This window comes from Lagenorhynchus albirostris, chromosome X (assembly GCF_949774975.1).
Source record: "Lagenorhynchus albirostris chromosome X, mLagAlb1.1, whole genome shotgun sequence".
Classification (NCBI taxonomy): domain Eukaryota; kingdom Metazoa; phylum Chordata; class Mammalia; order Artiodactyla; family Delphinidae; genus Lagenorhynchus; species Lagenorhynchus albirostris.
Window position 1 is genome coordinate 28,545,207 of NC_083116.1, and position 21,299 is coordinate 28,566,505.

The window sequence follows — 21,299 nt, forward strand, 5'->3', positions numbered from 1 at the left end:
TCCCCGATCAGGGATTGAACCCAGGCCCCAGAAGTCAAAGTGCAGAGTCCTAACCATTGGACCGCCAGGGACTTCCCTAATTGGACATTCTTAGGAATTTCTTCTTGTTAAAATGAAGAAATAGGACCATTCTGGACGTTTTTTGAGGTGCTGGGGTTGGGGACCTGGGCTAGGGCCAGTCACAGTGAACGCCCCCCAGCCCCCCTGTTTTGACTTTCCCTCCTTCCTTATGAATATTTCAGTCCTGGTGAAATCCCTTAAGGTGACCAGTTGCGTTAAAAGGAAGGTAGGCAAGAGAGAAAAAAAGAAAAAAGAGCTCTGTTGCTTGACCTTGTGATGGGGGCTGTGGAAGGGGATGTAAGGAACTCATCTGCACATGAACCTGAGTCCTGTTTTTCCTTTCTCTTAGAAAGCCCAGCCAGCCAGAGCCATCTCCTTGTACACCCCCGACTACTATCCAGAGGACGTGCTGAGCTGCCAGCCCCCCTCAATACCCAGCTCCCTAAACTGGATCGATAGCTCTGGGCCCAGCTGTTGACGTCGATTTCTTTTTCCCCTAGAGCCTCCTTTCCACTTACTATGAAAAAATATCCTTTGTTTCACCCTTTGTCTCTCTTGTTCAAGGGAGAGGTGGACAGAGACTTTTCTTTGGTCTCTACCTTGTCTCCATTTTTTTTTCCTAAACCAGGATTCTTGGGCCTGGAATAGGAGGAGGTGGTGCTCCAAACCTGCAATTCTCAATAGCAGCTCTCATTTTGTCTGGGGGCCGTGCTTCAAATGGGTCTAGGCATATCAATTACATACCCGTGCCTGAATGCCACCACTTCAGTGTCTTGTGTCCCTTGATTTTGAAAGCAAGCTTGTGGGTAGGAGACGTGTTTTGTACGTCTGGAGTCTAAAATATTGGCATGTAAGTGTTAGGAATTCAGACATTTACCTTAAGACCTACCCTTGGCATGGTGGGGGGGCGTGGGTAGGTGGAGACAGCTCACTGCAGTTGAAAATTATATTTACACCATCACACCCAGGGTCCCCGCCCCATAGCTTCATGCTGATATCTGAGAAGAAGCAAGTGTGACATTGATCAAGGCAAACCATAAATTATCAACTTCAAAGTGAGTATTAATTGCCTAGTGACAGTTTCCATTATCCTCCTTTCCTAAAACAGCGGATTCAGCACAAGCTTAGGGCTGGGTCTTGATCATGGGTCATGCCGCTAGTTGGCAGACTTGGCAGGCTTGGCATTGCAAGGACATTGGGAGAAATGAGGGCTGTTGTAATGGAAGCACACTAAGGCTTTTGTGAGGAGGGTATAAATTTCATCACTCTCAGGGCCTGAAACTGTGGACATCAGGAGGCCGAATGCCTCTGCAGGGGAGGTTGATTCCTTTTCCTACAGGTAAAATGGCTCAGTGATCAGGCTTTGGTGGGAGCTTTGAGTCTTCAGTCCTTTGAAGGAAAGAGTTCTTGGGCAGGATAGAGGTTTAAGTGCTGAGGAGCTGAACCTGGGCTGATGTTCACTGCCCGTAGCTGGATGATACACGGCCCAGTGGAAGGCATGGCCACCAAAAGCCTGGTCTTCTCTGGGATGAACTCTGTGTGCTTTTTTGGACTGGCCACTCCACTGCTCTGAGCCTATGTCCCAAATCTGTAAAATGAAGGGTGTGAAGTGGATGACCCCAAAAGTCCCTTGCAGTGTAGAGACCACCGTGGTCTCTTCCTTTAAGCTAGGTACAGAAAACAAAGGCACTTTGCCTAGAAGAGCCACATGACCCAATGGGACTGGTTCTCTGTGGCTGCCAGCCTTTTCCTGCAGGGTCTGTGAACATTTGTCTCTTTTGCCGAATGAAGGTATCTTGTGTAAGGGTTCCACAAAGGAAAATGAGAATATGCCTGCTAAGAAAGATGATCTGGCGAAGGTAAGGATTCACTCTCACTGGGACACCCTACTGCTTTGGCTTAATGGGAGGGAGTGGAAAGTCTCAAATGAATCCCCAAATAAAAGTAATGTCTTACAGCATTCTTAGGATGAGGGGTACGTCATGAGGTTTATGTTATCATAGCAACTGACTCCTGAGGTGTCCACTCAAGGTTTTGGGAACCCCAGTCCATGTCATGGGCTACGGGAAGTCAAATGAGACCAACTTGGGCTTACCAGTCAGGAAATCCAGTGAAGAACTCTATTTTAGCTCCACTATTTCACTTCCAGGATTCCTACAAGTAAACTAAAGATGACTGTGATAGGTAGAATAGTTAGTTGAATCCAGGAAGTTGAAAAACATATTCTTCTCAGCTCTACCTGCTTATTTCTTGTTGGGAAAGTCAGATAACGCTACAGATAACTGAGTATCCCTAGGGTGCTAGATAACTAGAAACAGGTAGAGATAAGTAGAAAAACTTATAGATGTCCAGAACCTGGAAAACACATCTTTTTTTCTAATTTAAATACAAATTACTTGTGGAAAAATGAGCAAAGAGTATGGTTATCTAGTGGTACCTAGGTAATTAGTTAAATGAAGGTAACTAGAAACAAGCGGAATAAATACTTTAGATGAGGCTGTTAAGAAAAACATTATTCTGGGACTTCCCCTGGCGGTCTAGTCGTTAGCACTCGCACTTCCACCATGGGGAGCACGGGTTCGATCCCTGGTGGGGGAACTAAGATCCCACATGCTGCATGGCCAAAACAAGAAAAAAAGAAAAAGAAAAACATTATTCTGAAATATACCTTTTATTTCTTGTGATAATAATGGGTATTATCAGTGAGTAGTGGTACCTATCTATTTATTTAATTAGGGGAAACTAGATATTCCTTAGAAGAATAATTTGAAGCCACGAAGCTGAAATCCATTTCTCTCAAAACTAAATATTAATTCTTGTTGCAGTACTGAGTTAGACTATAGATAACTATTGGTACCTAGGTAATTTGTCTACTATGGATAGCTAGAGAAAACCAGGAATCTGTATAAATCTGGACGTTGAAAACCACTCCTCACAGCACAGTCTTATCTCTTGTGGGAATAAAGATTTAGTACTATGGATAACTACTGGTAACGAGGTAACTACCTAACTACAGACAACTACAGATAAGTACTTGTAGCCAGAATGTGGAAAACACAATCTTCTCAACCCAAACTTCTCATTTCTCATTGAAATGCTGCATCAGTAATAAGATAACTATTAGTAACCAGGTAAGTAATATACCAGATATCTAGAACAGTTTGAATCTAGGATGCTAGAAAGCACTCTGCTCAATTCTTATGTTTTGAATATTCAGTTAGTAATGTAGGAAATGACAGTTGCTTAGGTAAGATTTAAATAGAGATAATCATATAAAAGCAGAATAAAAATTTGAAGCCAGAAAGCTAAAAACATTCTTCTTAACTGTTAGTGCTTATCAAAACCACAATGCGATACCACTTCACACCCAGTAGGATAGCTGTTACCAACAAAACAGAAAATAAGTGTTGGTGAAGATGTGGAGAAGTTGAAACCCTGTGTATTACTGGTTGGAATATAAATGGTGCAGCCACTATGAGAAAAGGTATAGTGGTTCCTCAAAAAAATTAAACATAGAATTACCACATGATCCAGCAATTCCACAGCGGTTCCCTAAGAACTGAAAGCAAGGACTTGAATACACATTCATAGCAGCATTAATCACAATAGCCAAAAGATGGAAACAACCCAAATGTCCATCGACAGATGAATGGGCAAACAAAATGTGATGTATACATACAATAGAATAGTATTCAGCCTTAAAAAGGAATGAAATTCTGACACATGCTACAACATGGATGAAGCTTGAAGACGTTAAGCTAAACGAAATAAGCCGGACACAAAAGGACAAATATTGTATGATTCCATTTATATGAGATACCCAGAGTAGTCAAATTTATAGAGACAGAAAGTAGAACAAGTCCCCAAAGGCTGGGAGAAGTGGTATTTGGGAGCTTTTGTATGGAGTTTGGGAAGGTGAAAAAATTCTGGAGATGGATGGTGGTGATGGCTGCACAACAATGTGAATGTACTTCATGCCCCTGAACTGTACCCTTAAAACTGGTTAAGATGGTAAGTTTTATTTATGTGTATTTTATTGCAGTAGAATAAGATTAGTCTTAATTTTTGTTGCAGTAATGATTTCGTACTAGAGACATTGGCACTAGGTGTCTAGTTACTTAGAGCTATCTAGAATAAGTAGTTGAAGTCAGGAGCTTAAATGTACGTTCTTCTGGACCCTAAATTCTTTTTCTCCTGGTAGATTAATGAGTTAATAATATAGCTAAACAATAGAACTTAGGTTACTAATTACCTAAACAGTATTAGTATATGGAGTTGAAGCCCTGAATTGGAAAACATATCCTTCTCAATCTAACTTTATGTTTCGTGTTGAAAGAACTCCTAAGTCTGAGATAAATAGTGGTACATAGATAACTAGTTTACAGGAGATATCTAGAGATAACTACTAATACTCATTGATGTCAGAAAGCTGAAAAATACATTCTTCTAAAATGTAAATTCTTATTTTCTTTTGGAATAATGAGTTAGTACTGTCGACTGAAAAAAATGCACAACCTAAAAGTTGAGAATTATGTTTTATTTGGTAGACAAAACTGAGGACTTCAGCCCAGAAGACAGCTTCTCAGACTGCTCTGAGGGACTGACTCCAAAGAGGTAAGGGAGGAGCCAGGATATACAGGGGTTTTTGCAACAAAAACCAGGTAGTCAGAACATCAAAAGATTACTGTGAATTAAAGAAACCATACATCGCAAGTTATTGAGACGCGCTTCTCTCTGTATGGGAAGATGTGAAAGTCTGGGCTCCTTGAAGTCATTCCTTTGATAGGCGCCTTAGCGATCTAGGGCCAGTTTCCTGCTTTTCTCCATCCTGAATCCCCTCAGGGTGCACCGTTGTGGGGGGCTGTAGTGGCTGCTGGCTTGGTGGCTGCAACATCCCTTGTTGACTGATATGGCAGGCGACAGTTTTCATCTACAGTACCATAGATATGTAAGGGGACCTAGATGATTTGTTAGCTATAGATAACTAGTGATAACTAGAATAACCAGTCCAAACCAGTAAGGTGAAGAGCACAATCTTCTGTCTAAATTCTTATTCCTTGTTCTAATAACGAGTTGGGTGTACAGATATCCGGTGGAATCTAGGTAATTTGTTAACTAGAGCTACCTAGACTAAACCAGAAAGATGACTTGTAGATGTTGTTTTGCAGCACCGTAGAGAGTATCTGGGTCAGAGAGCACCAAAGGGCAGCAGTGGCCTGTGGTCTTATTGGCCCAGGGCTCATCTTACTGATAGCTAGCAGATGTTAGGCACAATTTCATGGGGAAGGTAAAACAGCCAGGCTCTAAATGGATAAAAATGTGGTTAATTTGGATATGTTTTAAACAATTGGATGTGTAAAAATTTGTTTGGCTCCAGCAGGCTTTTGAGGTAATGGGTCTTAGCCTCCAGTGAAGAAATAAACACCTAGCGGCCAATAGACCGAGGCCATTTTTGGCTCATTTGTATAACGTAAGTTAAAGTCCCCAAGCTGAGAGACACCATCCTCTCAACCCTAAATTCATATTTCTTGTTGGAATGAAATACTAGTACTAGAGATAGCTAGTAATACCTAGACAACTACTTTACTAGAGTTAAGTAGAGGTGACTAAGAAAACTGATGAATCCAGGAAGTTGTAAAATCATTCAACACTAGCTTCTTTGCATCTAAATGCAAAACAAATGCAATGCATGAAACAGATACCTATTCTAAAAATAGCTATAAAATACATTTGGGACAATTGCGGAAATTGGAATATGGACTAGACATATGCTAATATTATTACATTATTGTTAATTTTATTAAGATGTAATAGCATTGTGGTTATGTAGGAACATCTCCTTTTTTAAGGAGATGTATAGTGGAATTTTTTAGAGTTATAAATGTCATGACAACTGTAACTATTTTTGCAAGGTTCAGGAGACAGACAGAGAAAGCAAATATGACAACATATAAACATTTTTGAAATACAGGTGAAAGTTGTGCCGGGGCGTTGTTGTTCCTGTGTGTTTGAAATGACTTGACATCCAGCCCTGTTATTTGTTCAGCTTCCTCCTAGTTTAAAGAACTAGTGTAGGAAGAGTCATCTGCACCTTATGACCATTTTCTCCCTCCGTCCTCCTTGGACCTGATGAGGGGTGTGGTGACTTGCTCCCGGCTGTGATAGGAGACCAGGCTCCACCATGGGAGTGTGCACCAGCTGTAATTACATGGAGACTCTCTCCTTATAAGATGTTGGGATGTGTGAACTTGACAAACCAGGATAAAAGCCCCTTCATTTTAATGGTAATTTTATTTCAACAGAGATTCATATGCCAGGCACTCTTCTAGGCTCTGGGGATACAACAGTGTACAAAAGACACAAAAACCTCTGTCTGCATGGAGTTTCATTCTGCTGGTGGGGATACAGGCAGGGAATACGCAAAATAAATAAGGACATTATGAGGTGAGGAGAGCTAAAGAGAAGAAATGGAGCAGGGACATGGTGTAAAAGGTTTCCAGGAAGGGGGCAGGGGATGAAATTTTAGTTGGGGTGGGCAGAAAAGGCCCCCTGGTGAAGTGTTTTTGAGGAAAGTCCCGAAGAGGGCGAGAGAGCAAGCCGTTGCAGATATCTGGGGGGAAGGCGTTGCAGGCAGAAGGAATAGCTAGGTGACTTCTACCCCTGAGCAGAGCATGGAGATCATGGGTCACAGATGGAGACCGTATAAGTCACCTCTCTCTTGTTTCCCTGGCGCATATCTTTGATCAGTCATTGAGCACTTCCCCACAGTACCCAGATATAGCCTCAGAATCTTCCTGAACACTGTGTATTAATTTGCTATTGCTGCCATAGCAAATTACCACAAACGTAGTCACTTAAAGTAACACAAATTTATTCTCTCCCAGTTCTGTGTGGGTTGGCAGCCCAGGTAAAATGTAGCTCAGCTAGATCCTCTGTTGGGTGTCACAAGGCTGAAATCAAGGTGTCAGCTGCGTTCCTTCCTGGAGGCTTTGGGGATAAATTTACTCCCACGGTCATTCAGATTGTTAGCCAGATTCAGTTCCTTGTGGTGTGGGACTGAGGACCTTGCTTCCTTGTTGTCTGTCAATTGGGAGTCAGTTTTTGCTACTAGACACTGCCCTCATTCCTTCTCATGCTTTTCTTTCCTTTTTTTTTTTTAATATTTATTTACTTATTTGGTTGCACTGGGTCTTAGTTGTGGCATGCGAACTCTTTAGTTGCATCATGCATGTGGGATCTAGTTCCCTGACCAGGGATCGAACCTGGGCCCCCTGCATTGGGAGCACAGCGTCTTAACCACTGTGCCACCAGGGAAGTCCCCCTTCTCATGCTTTTCATGTGGCCTTCCTTCAACAAGAGCTGGCCAAGTTCCTCTTACATTTTGACTCTCCAACTGCTCTATCTGCTACACCTCTCTTGCCTCCAGCCAGAGAAAGTTCTTGACTTTGAAGAACTCGTGTGGTTAGATTAGCCCCATCCAGCTAATCCAGGATAATTTCCCTATGTTAAGGTTCATAACCTTAATTATATGTGCAAAGTCCCTCTTTGCAGATGGCATATAAGATAACATATTCGCAGGATACAGGGATTCGGGCATGAACATCTCTGGTCAGCTATTCCGTCTACCACATTGCAATCCAGAAAGTCATCACTTGTTGGCATAGGAAGAGGAGATGAAACTTGTTTGATCTAGGTAATGATAGGGCAACTTAGGCCTTTTACATCCATATATCTGGACTTTGACTCAGCCCACTGCAACCTATGTGTTAGTTTTCTATTGCTGTACCACAAACTTAGCTGCTTAGACCAACACAAATGTATTATACCGTAGTTTCCTTGTGTCAGGAGTTTGGGCATGGCTCAACTGGATCCTCTGCTCAGGGTCTCACAGCCCGTAATCAGAGTGTCAGTCAGGCCAGGAACTCTTACAATTTTCATTTTGGTGTGTTTTGGTAAAAGGCAAAAGAGAAGGAAAATTCTTTATAGAATAAATCCAAAGCTGTGTTTGTATTGTCTTTCATCGTTAAGTGTTTCTTTGGTATATTTTTGTCTCGTGGTGTTGGCTGTAATATAGTCCCTCGCCTCTGGAGGCTCATGTTCTTGGAAGAGCCAAATGATTTCTTTTGGGATTTCCACAAATCTTGGTTCAGGATTAAATACCAAATTGTTCTTTTTTTAGCGTCACACTGAGAAGATGACCAGGCAATCTTATTGGTGAATTCAGTTGTGGTAACTCACGTACCTGTTGTTTTATCAGTCTGAGCTTATTTTGTACCATCTGTTGTTTTGTATCTCGGCAGGAAACTTCATTACTTTCAGAAAACACAGAGAGACCAATTATTAAACTTGGTTTACAGAGTGATCAGATAAGACATTTAAAGTAATAATGTGATTTCTATTGCTGGGGCTCAGAGCAGGCCACCCCAAAACATGCCACAGTGGCATATTGATTATTTTGAATTAAAGTCACTTGAGAAACAGCTGATGTGAGAACACTTTGACCCTCCTCTTCTCTGTCCTCCTTGAAAGCAGGAAATAATTCTCCCATGCAAAATTTACTCTCTGTGTACCAGGAGAGAGACATCTTTATCACCAGAGACAGGGAATTCAGGGCTGAGAAGCCTGTACAAACAAACGCTGTTACTTCTTTGCTAGTTTACTACCCCCAAACCCAAACTCTGCTTATATTCTTCCCCAATTAAGCATTCAAGCCTAACTTTCTTTGTCCTGTCAATTCCTCACAGATTTATTCTTTCTTTGTCTAAAAAGGTAAAAGCTGCCTGCCTTGGTTGCTTCTTGGGTCCTATTTGCATGACATCTCTGTACATACGAATTAAATTTGTTTTTTTTTCTCCTGTTAATCTGTCTTTTGTCAATTTTTAATTATTAGACTAGCCAGAAGAACCCAGAAGGTCACTATTATGACTCTAATGAACTGCATTCCGAAGGCAGTAGGTGAAAGGTAGTGAATACAATGAGAACATGGAGTATTACTTCCACAAGAAAAATAATGTGATTTTTCATGTGTTTAAGTTTCTTCAATATATTGTGTGTATCCTGCTGTGTGGTACCTACCACACGGCTGTCTGGGGGAGAGTTTTATTCAGCATATACCTTTTCCTTCCAGGCCAGAAAACAGCCCCACACCCCAGAAGGCCACTATTTTCTCTTACTTATAAGAACTTGTATCTGGGGGTGGGGTTGGTTAGGACTCTCAGGCAACTCTGGTGTTTTCAGCCTGAGCCTGTAAGAGCAGCCCACCGTACACATGACGGTGGACCTGACTGGAAGAAGAGAACAACACCAAGGTATCGGCACCGGGTATTTGGTCAACAGAGGGACAGCTTTCCCACAGTACACGGCACTGTTCAGTGAGGCGCCCAGCTGTGTGGCAGAGTCCCCCCTCCGCCCCATGCTCAAGGGTGACTGGAGTGTTCTGAACAGTCATTTTGACATCATGACTCTCAAGGATCCACCCACCTGGGAGTGACCAGCATGATACTCAGGATGTATGGCCCTTAATGTTTGAGGATGGACCTCAGCTTGGGAAATGCCCTGGGACCACTTCTTCCCATTTTGGGGGTCAATCTGGCTGCCTTTTAGTCTTGCATAGAACCTACCTAACCCTAACTTTGCCTGGAGTTTTTTTTTTTTTTCCACATCTTTATTGGAGTATAATTGCTTTACAGTGTTGTGTTGGTTTCTGCTGTATAACACAGTGAATCAGCTCTATGTATGCATATATCCCCATATCCCCTCCCTCTTGCGTCTCCCTCCCACCCTCCCTATCCCACCCCTCTAGGTGGTCACAAAGCACCGAGCTGATCTCCCTGTGCTATGCGGCTGCTTCCCACTAGCTAGCTATTTTACGTTTGATAGTGTATATGCGTGCAGCAGGCTGTTGTTCATGAGCTGTGCTGCCAGGTGGCAGGCTTGGCTTTGCAAGGAGATTGGAGGAAATGAGGGCTGTTGTCCTGGAATCGCACTCAGCTTTTGTGAGCCGGGTGCACGTTGCGTCACTCTCTCAACGCTCTCGTGTTTGCTGTTCAAGGGGGAACCCCAGGATACTGCATGCCTTAAGGGTGGAGAGTGGGGGCCTTAGTGCTGAGGCTGAGTGAGAAACCTGAAGCCAGCAGCCCTTTGAAGGAACGAGTTCTGTGCAGGATGGAGGTGGTAAGCGCTGAAGAGCTGAACCTGCGTGTGCACTGCCCATAGCTGGATGAATCTGGGCCCAGGGAAGGGCATGGTCATCCAGAGACTGACATTCTCTGAGACGAACTCCACATGCTCTCTCTCTTGCAGGCCACCCCACTGAACTGGACTTGCATTCACTCCTCTGTAGTATGAAGGGAATGGGCTGGATGCCCACAGAGGTCCGTTCCCTGCGATGCAGAGACTACCGTGGTTTCTTCCTTTAACCTGGGTGTCCCCCAGAGGACAAAAAGGTACTTTGCTTGGAAGAGCATCATGAAATGATGAGACTGGTTTCTCTGTTATTGCCGACCTTTTACTACAGGGCTGGTGAACATTCGTCTCGTTTGTCAAAGATGATCTTGTGTGAGTTCCACAAAGGAAAAAAGAGTGTGTGGTCTGCTAAAATGATCTGGCTGAGGCAAGGATTCACTTTCCATGAGACACCCTACTGTATTGGTTTAATGGGAGGGAGTGGAAGGAAAGTCTCAAATGAATCCCAACACAAAAGTAATGTCTTGCAGCATTCTTAGGATGAGGGGTATGTGATGAGGGTTATGTTGCCATAGCAACTGACTCCTGAGGTGTCCACTCAAGGTTTTTTGTTTTGTTTTTGTTCTGTTTTGTTTTTTTGCCACGCCGTGCAGCATGCGGGATCTTAGTTCCCTGACCAGGGATCGAACCCATGCCCTCTGCAGTGGAAGCGTGAGAGTCCTAACTGCCACTGGAGTGTCAGGGAAGTCCTTGCTCAAGGTTTTGAGAACCCCAGTCTGTGTTGTAGACCAAGCTGAACTTACCAATCAGGAAATCCAGTGAAGTGTTCTATTTAGCTTCATTATTTCCTCATTATTTCAGTTCCAGGGTCTGACATTTCCTAGGGGAGCCACATCAGCACCAAATGACTGCACGGTAGATCAGTATGTGTGCTCAGAGCACGCCCCGTGGTAAGCACAGCACCCCATAATCAGAATTCAGGCACATGTAGTTTTGTTCCTTTGACGACAACTCAAAACAAACTTCATTGCCCTGTTTTGTATACATTTATTAATTTTAAAAGTCACTTTTCACATCTATTTGGAGGGACCACACTCTTGTATTGCCTGATAAAGAATTGTTTCTGGTTCCTTCCTTTCCTGCTGTCCTTTGTTTCTAAGTACTTGTAGTTAAAATAGGAGCTTGGAATTTTGACTGTCAGGCACTTCCGAGTTAGATCTCCAGGGTTCTCGGTATATTATATTCGTTTGAATCAAGATCCAGTCTACATAAATCTAGTTTTTTAAAAAAGTTTTTCCCTCAAACAGTTCATACCGTGGATGAAAACTGTCGCCTGCCATATCAGTCAACAAGGGATGTTGCAGCCACCAAGCCAGCAGCCACTACAGCCCCCCACAACGGTGCACCCTGAGGGGATTCAGGATGGAGAAAAGCAGGAAACTGGCCCTAGATCGCTAAGGTGCCTATCAAAGGAATGATTTCAATGAGCGCAGACTCCTGCATCTTCTCAGACATAGAAAAGCATGCTAAATTCAGTAACTTGAGATGTCTGGTTTTCTTTAATTAACAGTAATCTTTTGATGTTCCGACTACCTGGGTTTTGTTGCAAAACTCCTATATATCGTGGCTTCTCCCTTACCTCTTTGGAGCAGTCCCTCAGAGCTCTCTGAGAGGCTGTCTTCCGGGCTGAAGTCCTCAGTTTTGTTCGCCAAATGAAGCATAATTCTCAACTTTTAGGTTGCGCATTTTTTTTAGTCGGCAATACCTTCTTCCTACTTAATTTGATCACCAACCTTACTATTTTGAAAGTTCACTAGCATGTGTTCTTCATTGTGAAAAACTTTAGAAAGCAAGACTACATCCAGAACTATTAGATTATTGTAATAGGCTGAATCTACTGTACTCCTTCCAAGATTGTGCTTATAACTTTTTAGCCAAAACTAACTTCTTCAAAGACAACCTCCCTCAGGTCTCTGTATTTGTTGGTAGCTAGTTTCTAAAGATTTTTTTTTATAAATCAAAGTTTATAATCAAAGTTATTTCATTATGTCAGAATAATTAATTTCTGATCTATGTCTGGGATATTTGAAATGTACATCGAGAGAAATTCTCTTTGGGGCACTAATTAATTTGGGGGATTAATTTTAGAAGACCTATCTATCTCTTTGCAAACCTAGACTAAGGGTAAATTATCATCTACAGCAATGTTTTGCTTATTTCTTATGCCTCATGCCACCACTCTGCCTTAATGTACCTGGCATCTGAAAGCAGTAGAGACATGTTTAAAAAAAAGAGTGTATATGATGAAGACACCAGCCACTTACAGGAAAGATACTCACTTGTTTGTTTGTTCGTTTCTCCCAGGCAGCCTGAGCATGAAAAAAGAATGTTGTTAGAGTGTGCCAGACTGGATGTGAGGGTTAACTGGGGGATTTGTGCTGAGCATTCTCTGACTTTCAGTCTCAGGTTGGAAAGGTTGGATGTGGTCCTTTCCGCTGTGGCCAAAACAGAGAAGGGGTCAGGACTGGGTCTGATGGTGTCCTGGAGCTTATTTGTACAGGCCCTGTAGTTCTGAGGGTCCTTAAAGCACCGAGAAACCTAATGTTTAAAAAAGGATAGTGGGGCTTCCCTGGTGGCGCAGTGCTTGAGAGTCCGCCTGCCGATGCCTGCAGGGGACACAGGTTCGTGCCCCGGTCCGGGAGGATCCCACATGCTGCGGAGTGGCTGGGCCCGTGAGCCATGGCCACTGCGCGTCTGGAGCCTGTGCACCGCAAAAAAATAAATAAAATAAAATAAAATATAAGCGGATAGTGGTCAACATTAGGAAATAAGAATTTTTGGTTTCAGAATCATCTGGTAAGAATGACAGTGGGCATACACGGGAACATCCTCGAATTTCTCCCACTCCCCATAAGGTCTGGCGTCTCTGTGTAGCAGTAACATCCTTCTCTCTGTGGAAGCCTGACATTACAACCGCTTGGCTGACATTTGACACCCACAAGTGAGAAAGGTGGGGAGAAGGAATAAAAATTAGTGGACACCATGGCAAAGAGTGTAAGCTTTCCTGAGAAAACAGAGCCTCCTTCACACGGGGAACATAGAAGTGCTGTGAGACTGGTCTTTGATTAACTCCTCTGAGAGGAAAATCCGATGTAACCAAGGCACCTTATCTGTAGTCATTGAAATATTTAATCGCTTTTCACATCAAACCCCACTTGAGGAGCCTCACATTGCTAAAGATTACTCAACACCAAAGGTTCAACTGAGAAGAACATAGTGCTTTTCAAAAAGTGGGCCTGGCTTTTCACTCTCCTAAACTTCTTTTTTTCCCTACCCTGGTCGTTTCACACAAAGAAGACAACATGAATAAAGCAAAACTGTGACTGCTTCTTTGCCACGAGGGATTATTCGGGAGCACTGCTTGGGAGAACATCTCCTTATTCTTGCTTTGAGCACCATTAAACCAAAAGTTTCCCTTTTAGTGTTTAACAGCAGAAATTGGGGTTCTCTCAAGGATGTTGAAGGTGACAAAATACATCTGAAGGGGTGATAGTCAGCTTCTCAGCTGGGGAAGGAGCGATGAACATGCTTTCCTGGGCTGGTGGGGGGAGGGAAGAAAAGTGAGAAGGGAGCAGAATTTGGAGCATACTGGATGGATGCTCTGCTGCTACCTTCCCATGAATCTTTGTGAGCAGCCTCTTAAGGAAGATTCCCTTAGGGTCCAGTGTTCAGCCTGAACTTGTCAGCATGAACGGAGCTCATCCCTGTCTGGAAACACACTGTTCTCACACTAGGGACTCACCCCGCCCAATCGTGCATATGCACGTGGTCCCAAAGGGGCAGGGTGGGGTTAGGGATGGAGTGATGGGGGAGAGACGGAGGAGAATATATGGGTCAGTGCAAACTCACCAGTGGGCACTTGGGAAACTTCTGTGAGGTACAGGACCTACTGATAGTGATTCAGGGGTGTCACCTCATGAAAGGAGGCCTCCTTGCCATTCTGTTTAAATGGCATTTCCTTAACAATTTTCATACATACCCCGCTTGCCGCATTTGACACACAAAGACAAACATATGGAGGATTTGCCTCTTCATTGATAATACAAGTACAGAGGAGGTACGGCTGGCATGGGCAGCACGGGCAGCCCAGGTGTCAGTGGTATCAGAAGAACCCATCTCCAATCTGGCTCCTGAACGAGGATGGTATTTTAGGGCCCATCCAACATTATGACGGCAAGGTGGTCCAGGGAAACAGGTGGTGCATCTCGAAGCATTGATGCTCTCTCATTTCTCCTGCACTTGGCCCTCCTATTCTTAAACCAGACCTACAATCAGAGCGGGAAAAGGATTGGTTTAGTATATTGAACAGTTAATGTCATAATACAAACAGCATAGCACGCAACTTTATATGCCATTGAGATCTTAAGCTGCATCAGGAGAAATATTTCCTTCTTGCTAAAATACCTCAGGAAAGTTACCACCACACTCCCTCCCTTCCGCTTACCCTTCGTGAGCTCCCCCGTCTGTGTGCCAAGTTCTGGCTTAGGCTTATTATTTTGTCTCCTCGCAATTTTAATTTTTAATTGTTTTTCTTATTTTTTGGCCGTGCCACGCGGCATGTGGGATCTCAGCTCCCCAACCAGGGATCGAACCTGTTCCCCTTGCAGTGGAAGCTCAGAGTCAACCACTGGACCGCCGGGGAAGTCCCTCTCCTCTCAAGTTTAATATTCTAATTTTTTTCCAGGTATTGGGGCTCTAGGCACACGGGTTTCAGTAGTTGTGGTACGTGGGCTCCAGAGCGCAGGCTAAGTAGTTATGGCGCACAGGCTTAGTTGCTCCATGTTATGTGGGCTCTTCCCGGACCAGGGATCGAGCCTGTGTCCACTGCATTGGCAGGTGGATTCTTAACCACTGCGCCACCAGGGAAGTCCGTGGGATAGGTATTTAAAAGCAAGCATGGGGACTTCCCTGGCGGTCCAGTGGTTAAGACTCCAGGCTTCCACTGCAGGGGGTGCAGGTTCAATCCCTGGTCCGGGAACTAAGATTTAAAAAAAAAAAAAAAAAAGCAAGTACGAACAGAACATGGTGTATTTCATTTCACCTTCAACTCCAAACACTGAATATTTGTGGTTTTCTCCCTTCAGAAAGGAGCTTACAAGATGCATGCGTGTGACTGAAGCCAGAATATAGGTCAGTAAACCTGAAAAAATTGTGGAGGCAACCATTCTAAAACCTGCTTCAGGACTTACACACCTTTGTCCTAGATATTCTTAAGTTGTGTGTTTTGTTGCCTTTTCCATGTTTGGAGAATAAGTTTTGAACTTTGGGTCTTTGTGAGTGGAAACTGGGATATGTAAACCCCAGCTTCTGGGAATTCCCTATCACCACCAGAAACATGATTTCCTAAAGGAAAAAACCAATAGAACTGAACCACTTCTTTTAGTCTCTGTATACAATTAAATATATATATGGATAATTTATAAGTAACATAAAATCTGGCAACCACCTGTTCTCTGTATCTATAACTCTGTTCTATTTGTTCATTTCTTTTTAGATTCCACATATAAATGAAATCATACAGTATTCGTCTTACTGTCTGACTTATTTCACTTAGCATAACACCTTCTAAGTTCATCCATGTTGTTGCACATGGCAAGATTTCATTCTTTTTTATGGCTGAGTAATGTCCCATTGTGTATATATACCACATCTTCTTTATCTATTCATCTATTGATGGGCATTTAGGTTGCTTCCATATCTTGACTATTGTGAATAATGCTGCAATGAACTTAGGGGTGCATATATCTCTTCAATGAACTTAGGGGTGCATATATCTCTTCTAATTAGTGTTTTTGCTTTCTTTGGATAAATACCCAGGAGTAAAATTGCTGGGTCATATGGTAGTTCTATTTTTAAGTTTTTGAGGAATATGCATACCGTTTCCCATAGCGGCTGCACCGATTTACATTCCCACCAGCAGTGAACGAGGATTCCCTTTTCTCTACATTCACTACATGTTTTTTATTTATTTATTTGCGGTATGTGGGCCTCTCACTGTTGTGGCCTCTCCCGTTGTGGAGCACAGGCTCCCGACGCGCAGGCTCAGCGGCCATGGCTCACGGGCCCAGTCGCTCCGTGGCATGTGGGATCTTCCCGGACCGGGGCATGAACCCGTGTCCCCTGCATCGGCAGGCGGACTCTCAACCACTGCGCCACCAGGGAAGCCCCACTACATGTTTTTTAAAAATTAGAATCAGATCTGAGTAACATAAGCGTAATCCTCTGAAATGTAGCCTGTCCAGCTATGCTTTCTGTCCAATCGATCTGCTAGATTCTAGCAATCTATGAAATGCTACCAGAAATTTGTTTCTTTCACTCAAACCGTAGTACCAGATTGACAGACCATTGATGACATAATTGCCTGAGAGTTGCAGTAGTGAAATGTTGGAAATATTTCTACTAAAAGGCATATATATCTAAGTTGACTCTCGGATATCACCAAATTTTGAGCACTTTCTCTAGCTAGCCCAAAAATTGAGCCTAAGCATCCTTAAATTTGGTGGACAATGAACTTAAGACATAATTTACTTAGGGACTTCCCTGGTGGTGCAGTGGTTAAGACTCCACGCTCCCAATGCAGGGGGCCTGGGTTCTATCCCTGGTCCGGGAACTAGATCCCACGGATATCACCAAATTTTGAGCACTTTCTCTAGCTAGCCCAAAAATTGAGCCTAAGCATCCTTAAATTTGGTGGACAATGAACTTAAGACATAATTTACTTAGGGACTTCCCTGGTGGTGCAGTGGTTAAGACTCCACGCTCCCAATGCAGGGGGCCTGGGTTCTATCCCTGGTCCGGGAACTAGATCCCACGTGCATGCCTCAACTAAGAGTTCGCATGCCACAACTGAGGAGCCCTCGAGCTGCAGCTAAGGAGCCTGCCTGCCGCAACTAAGACCCGATGCAACCAAATAAATAAATAAATATTAAAAAATACCTTCCTATTAAAAAAAAACCCAGAAAACATAAGTTACTTATATTTTACAATGAAAAAAAAACTAAAATGGAAATCAAAGACATCTGGGAGATCTATAACAAGTCATTAAATCTTCTTTCATGCCATAACATACACAAGTACGTAGCACAATGTCTAGCCACAGAAGAAGCCCTCAGAAATGTTCACTACTGTTACTCCATAATATATCCTTATCATCACGGTGTATTACCTGTGGCATATTTGGCATAATGGAAAGAGGCCTGATTAGGAATCACACATTCTGGTTCTTTAAGAGACACACACTGAAATATTTACAGATGAGATGATGTCTAGATTTGCATCTAAATAATCAAGGGGCAGATGCAAGTGTGTTGGAGAACTGGTTAGGGTGTTGATGAAACAACGTTGGTGATGGATAATTGTTGATACCGCGTGAGGAGTACATGGAGTTTATCCTAAGATTCTCTCTGCTATTATTTTGAATAATAAAAAAACATGTTTTTAAATGATCAGGGTTACAAACAAATGCTGACAAAGGCAGGCCGATAATTTAATAGCAAGGAGCGTGGGGACTGGCAAATTGGGGAAGAATATGTCTCTTCCAAAGAAGATGGCCAGTACTCAGCTCCAGCTCAGTGTTGCTGGGCAGGAATGTTGGGCCAGGACTGCCAGATTTTCCCAGTTTTTCAAGACTGGCCCCAAATCAAAATGTTTATATGAAACCTTCCATTCTTTAAATGTTGGCAACTAACTGAAATATGTTTTATTGAAAAGCATGCTGCCTATCTGAAACAGGTCTGTGGAATAGACTCAGTCTGCAGCTGCCAATTTGCAGCCTCTGCCTGAGAAGCTAATAACATTAAACAATTTTCATTTTCTGGAGCAGAAGAATGTAACTGAAAACACACCTAAAGCTAACAATCATAGGATGCCACTGTTCTGCCCTGTTGTTTCTCATTATAAGTCCCGCTCCCATACATGCTTTGGTCTCTCCCCTCCATCCCTGCCTGTGAGTTTCTCTAACTCGATCCTTCACTCTGGTTACCTAGTTCTGATCTCAAATTTCTGACCACTGAGGACTAAGACATCATGAGTGTCCAGGACAGGAAGTCCCATGGTAATGAACCAGGTCCCACTTGTCCTAGTCATCCTTGCTGACAAATTTTGTAGCTGTTATTAGTGATAAGCATGCATCTTGGGAGAGTCTTTTTTTTCAAATAAATTTATTTATTTATTTTTGGCCGCGTTGGATCTTCGTTGCTGTGCAATGGCTTTCTTCAGTTGCGGCGAGTGGGGGCTTCTCTTCGTTGCAGTGCGCGGGCTTCTCATTGCGGTGGTTTCTCTTGTTGTGGAGCACGGGCTCTAGACGCGTGGGCTTCAGTAGTTGTGGAGCACAGGCTCAGTAGTTGTGGTGCACGGGCTTAGTTGCTCCGCGGCATGTGGGATCTTCTCGGACCAGGGATCGAACCCGTGTCCCCTGCATTGGCAGGCAGATTCTTAACCACTGCACCACCAGGGAGGCCCCTTGGGAGAGTATTAAGAAACATTATGCCTCAGGGACAAGGTAACAGGCTGGGAAGGTCAGAGTACCCTGGAGAAGAAAAAGGGGATTTTATGAATCCCTTTTGGTCCCTCATGTGGTCAAGAACATTTTCCTGAAGTTCAGCAGTTTTTTCAATCTCCTTTGTTTCTTTTCCTTCTGTTAAATGAAGTAAAATTTAAACATAATACTCTATATTTTAAGTGTATGTGGTATGATTCCAGTCTTATTAGATTCTCCTGCTGCACACACGCCCCCATTCACCCTCTCTTCTTCATCCTTGTGTGTATAGGGATGTCGGTGGGAAGGTACATCAATATCATCAACCCTGATTATTTCATCTTCATCAGATGTGAGTAGATTTGTTCTTTTTACTTTGGACTTTTATGAAGTCCTTGTATTTTCATAATGCCAATTATCAGTTTATGACTAAAATGAAGTATTACATAAAAGAACAAATGTATAGAAATTTGAAAATTTAAAACTGCATCAACATTTTAATCTTGTTGATTTTGAAGAATAGGAAATAAACTTGCATTGGCAGATAAAATGCAGGACCCTGACTTATATTTGAATTTTAAATAAACAACAATGTTTTAATATAAGTATGTCTCGAATATTGCATGGGACATTCTTATCCAGAAATATATTTGTTGTTTATCAGAATTAAAACGTAACTCAGCCTCCTGTATTCTTTGTGCTAAATATTGCAACTGTAATACAAACATATTGTCATTTCCGTAGGAAATATTTTCATCACTTTGTACTTTTCTCCCCATTCCATTTATATTTTTTAATTCAGGGGAGATTTAAAAAATATGTACTTTGATTTGAGCCATTCCTGTATTATACACACATATACATACACATATATACATAGAGATATATGACACAGTACACACCCATATTATATAATATATATGTAGTGTGTATATGTGTGTATACGTATATACATATACACACATACCCCAGACACAAGATGAATTCACTGTATTGTTGAAATGGCCTCCGTGAAATATGTCCTGTGTCCCATCGCCCTTCCCTTCAGTTATTTCAAATACGGGGCTGAGAAAGGACACGGTCTCCTGTTCAGCTTAGACTCGGAGGGTCTCCTGAGGAACAGGAAGACCGGGAGGAGGTGAGTGATGCGGCCGCACCTTCGCTCTGAGGAGCCCACCTGCCTTCAGAGTTCGCTTCATCTCTCATCCCGCTTCTGAACGGTCCCAGTTAAGCATTTTCTACCTTCCTTGTGCGCATCTTCATCCTTTAATTCAATCCATCCGCAACCACCTCTTATAAATCCTACTCCCTCAACATTCTCATTCTTCCTCAGGTTCTTTCACAAGATGCCCTGGTCTCCCACTCTCCCTTCCATCTCCCGACTTGGAACAGACGTGGCCAAGCACCTAATACCTGTAACGGAGCAGGAGGCCTTCCCCCATGTCCGCTGCTTTAGCTCCTCTCTGAAGTACCTAGATAACAGTATCTGATGCACAGTTCCTGAGTTGTTTTACTGATTTGAAAGCCCCCCCACAGAATGGAAGATGTTAACTACTTGATGACCCTGACCGCATAGCCCCCAGGCCTACTGGAGCCTGAGGACTGATAATGTTAACCCCTGCGACAGCGCCCTGTTACCTCACCATCAACCAGTCAGAGAATTGTGCACCAGCTGATCACATACCCTGCGACACCCCCTCCTTCACCTGGCTTTTAAAAAAAGTGCTTTGCTGAAACGCTTCAGGGAGTTTGGGGGGTTTTTGGGGCATGAACCAATCATATCTCCTTGCATGGCCCTGCAATAAACCTTTCTCTGCTCCAAATTCTGACTTTCGGTAGCGTTTGGCCTCACTGTGCATGGGGCACACGAATTTGTATTCGGTAACGTACCTACTGGAATTTACTTGTCTTTATGTTTTTATTCCCTACTAGTCTGAACTCTGGAAGAAAGAAGCCCTGTTTGATTCATCAGAGAATTCGCAGTGCCTGACACTAAGTTGGCGCTCAACTATTGCTTCTTGAATGGTGAACAGACATTTTTGGTTTGAGATGATAACAGGATATGTAAGTGAAAATTCTTTGTTGGGAGTTGGGAAGGGTGGAGAATGAAAGCTAAAGTAGGAGAGGAGAAAAAAGCCTTCCTCAGCTCTCTCTATAATGGTTAGGTATTGTTCCTATTATTATAATAAATGTTGTTCTTTTAAATGTCCCTACGTGGTGCTGTGTACCATTTTCTTCTTCCCTCTCCTCTATTTCTGTGTCTATTTTATTTTCCTTTATTTTTTCCAGTTTTATTGTATAATTGACAAAAATTATATTCAATGTGTACAACTTGCTATTTTGATATATATTTACATTGTGAAATGATAGCCACAATCAAGCTAAGTAACATATCTAGCACCTCACATAGTTGCCCCTCTCCCCCTTTTTGTGGTAAGAACACTTAAGATCTACCCTCTTAGCACATTTCAAGTATCAGTCCAGAAGTGTTAACTGTAGTCATCGTGCTGTATATTAG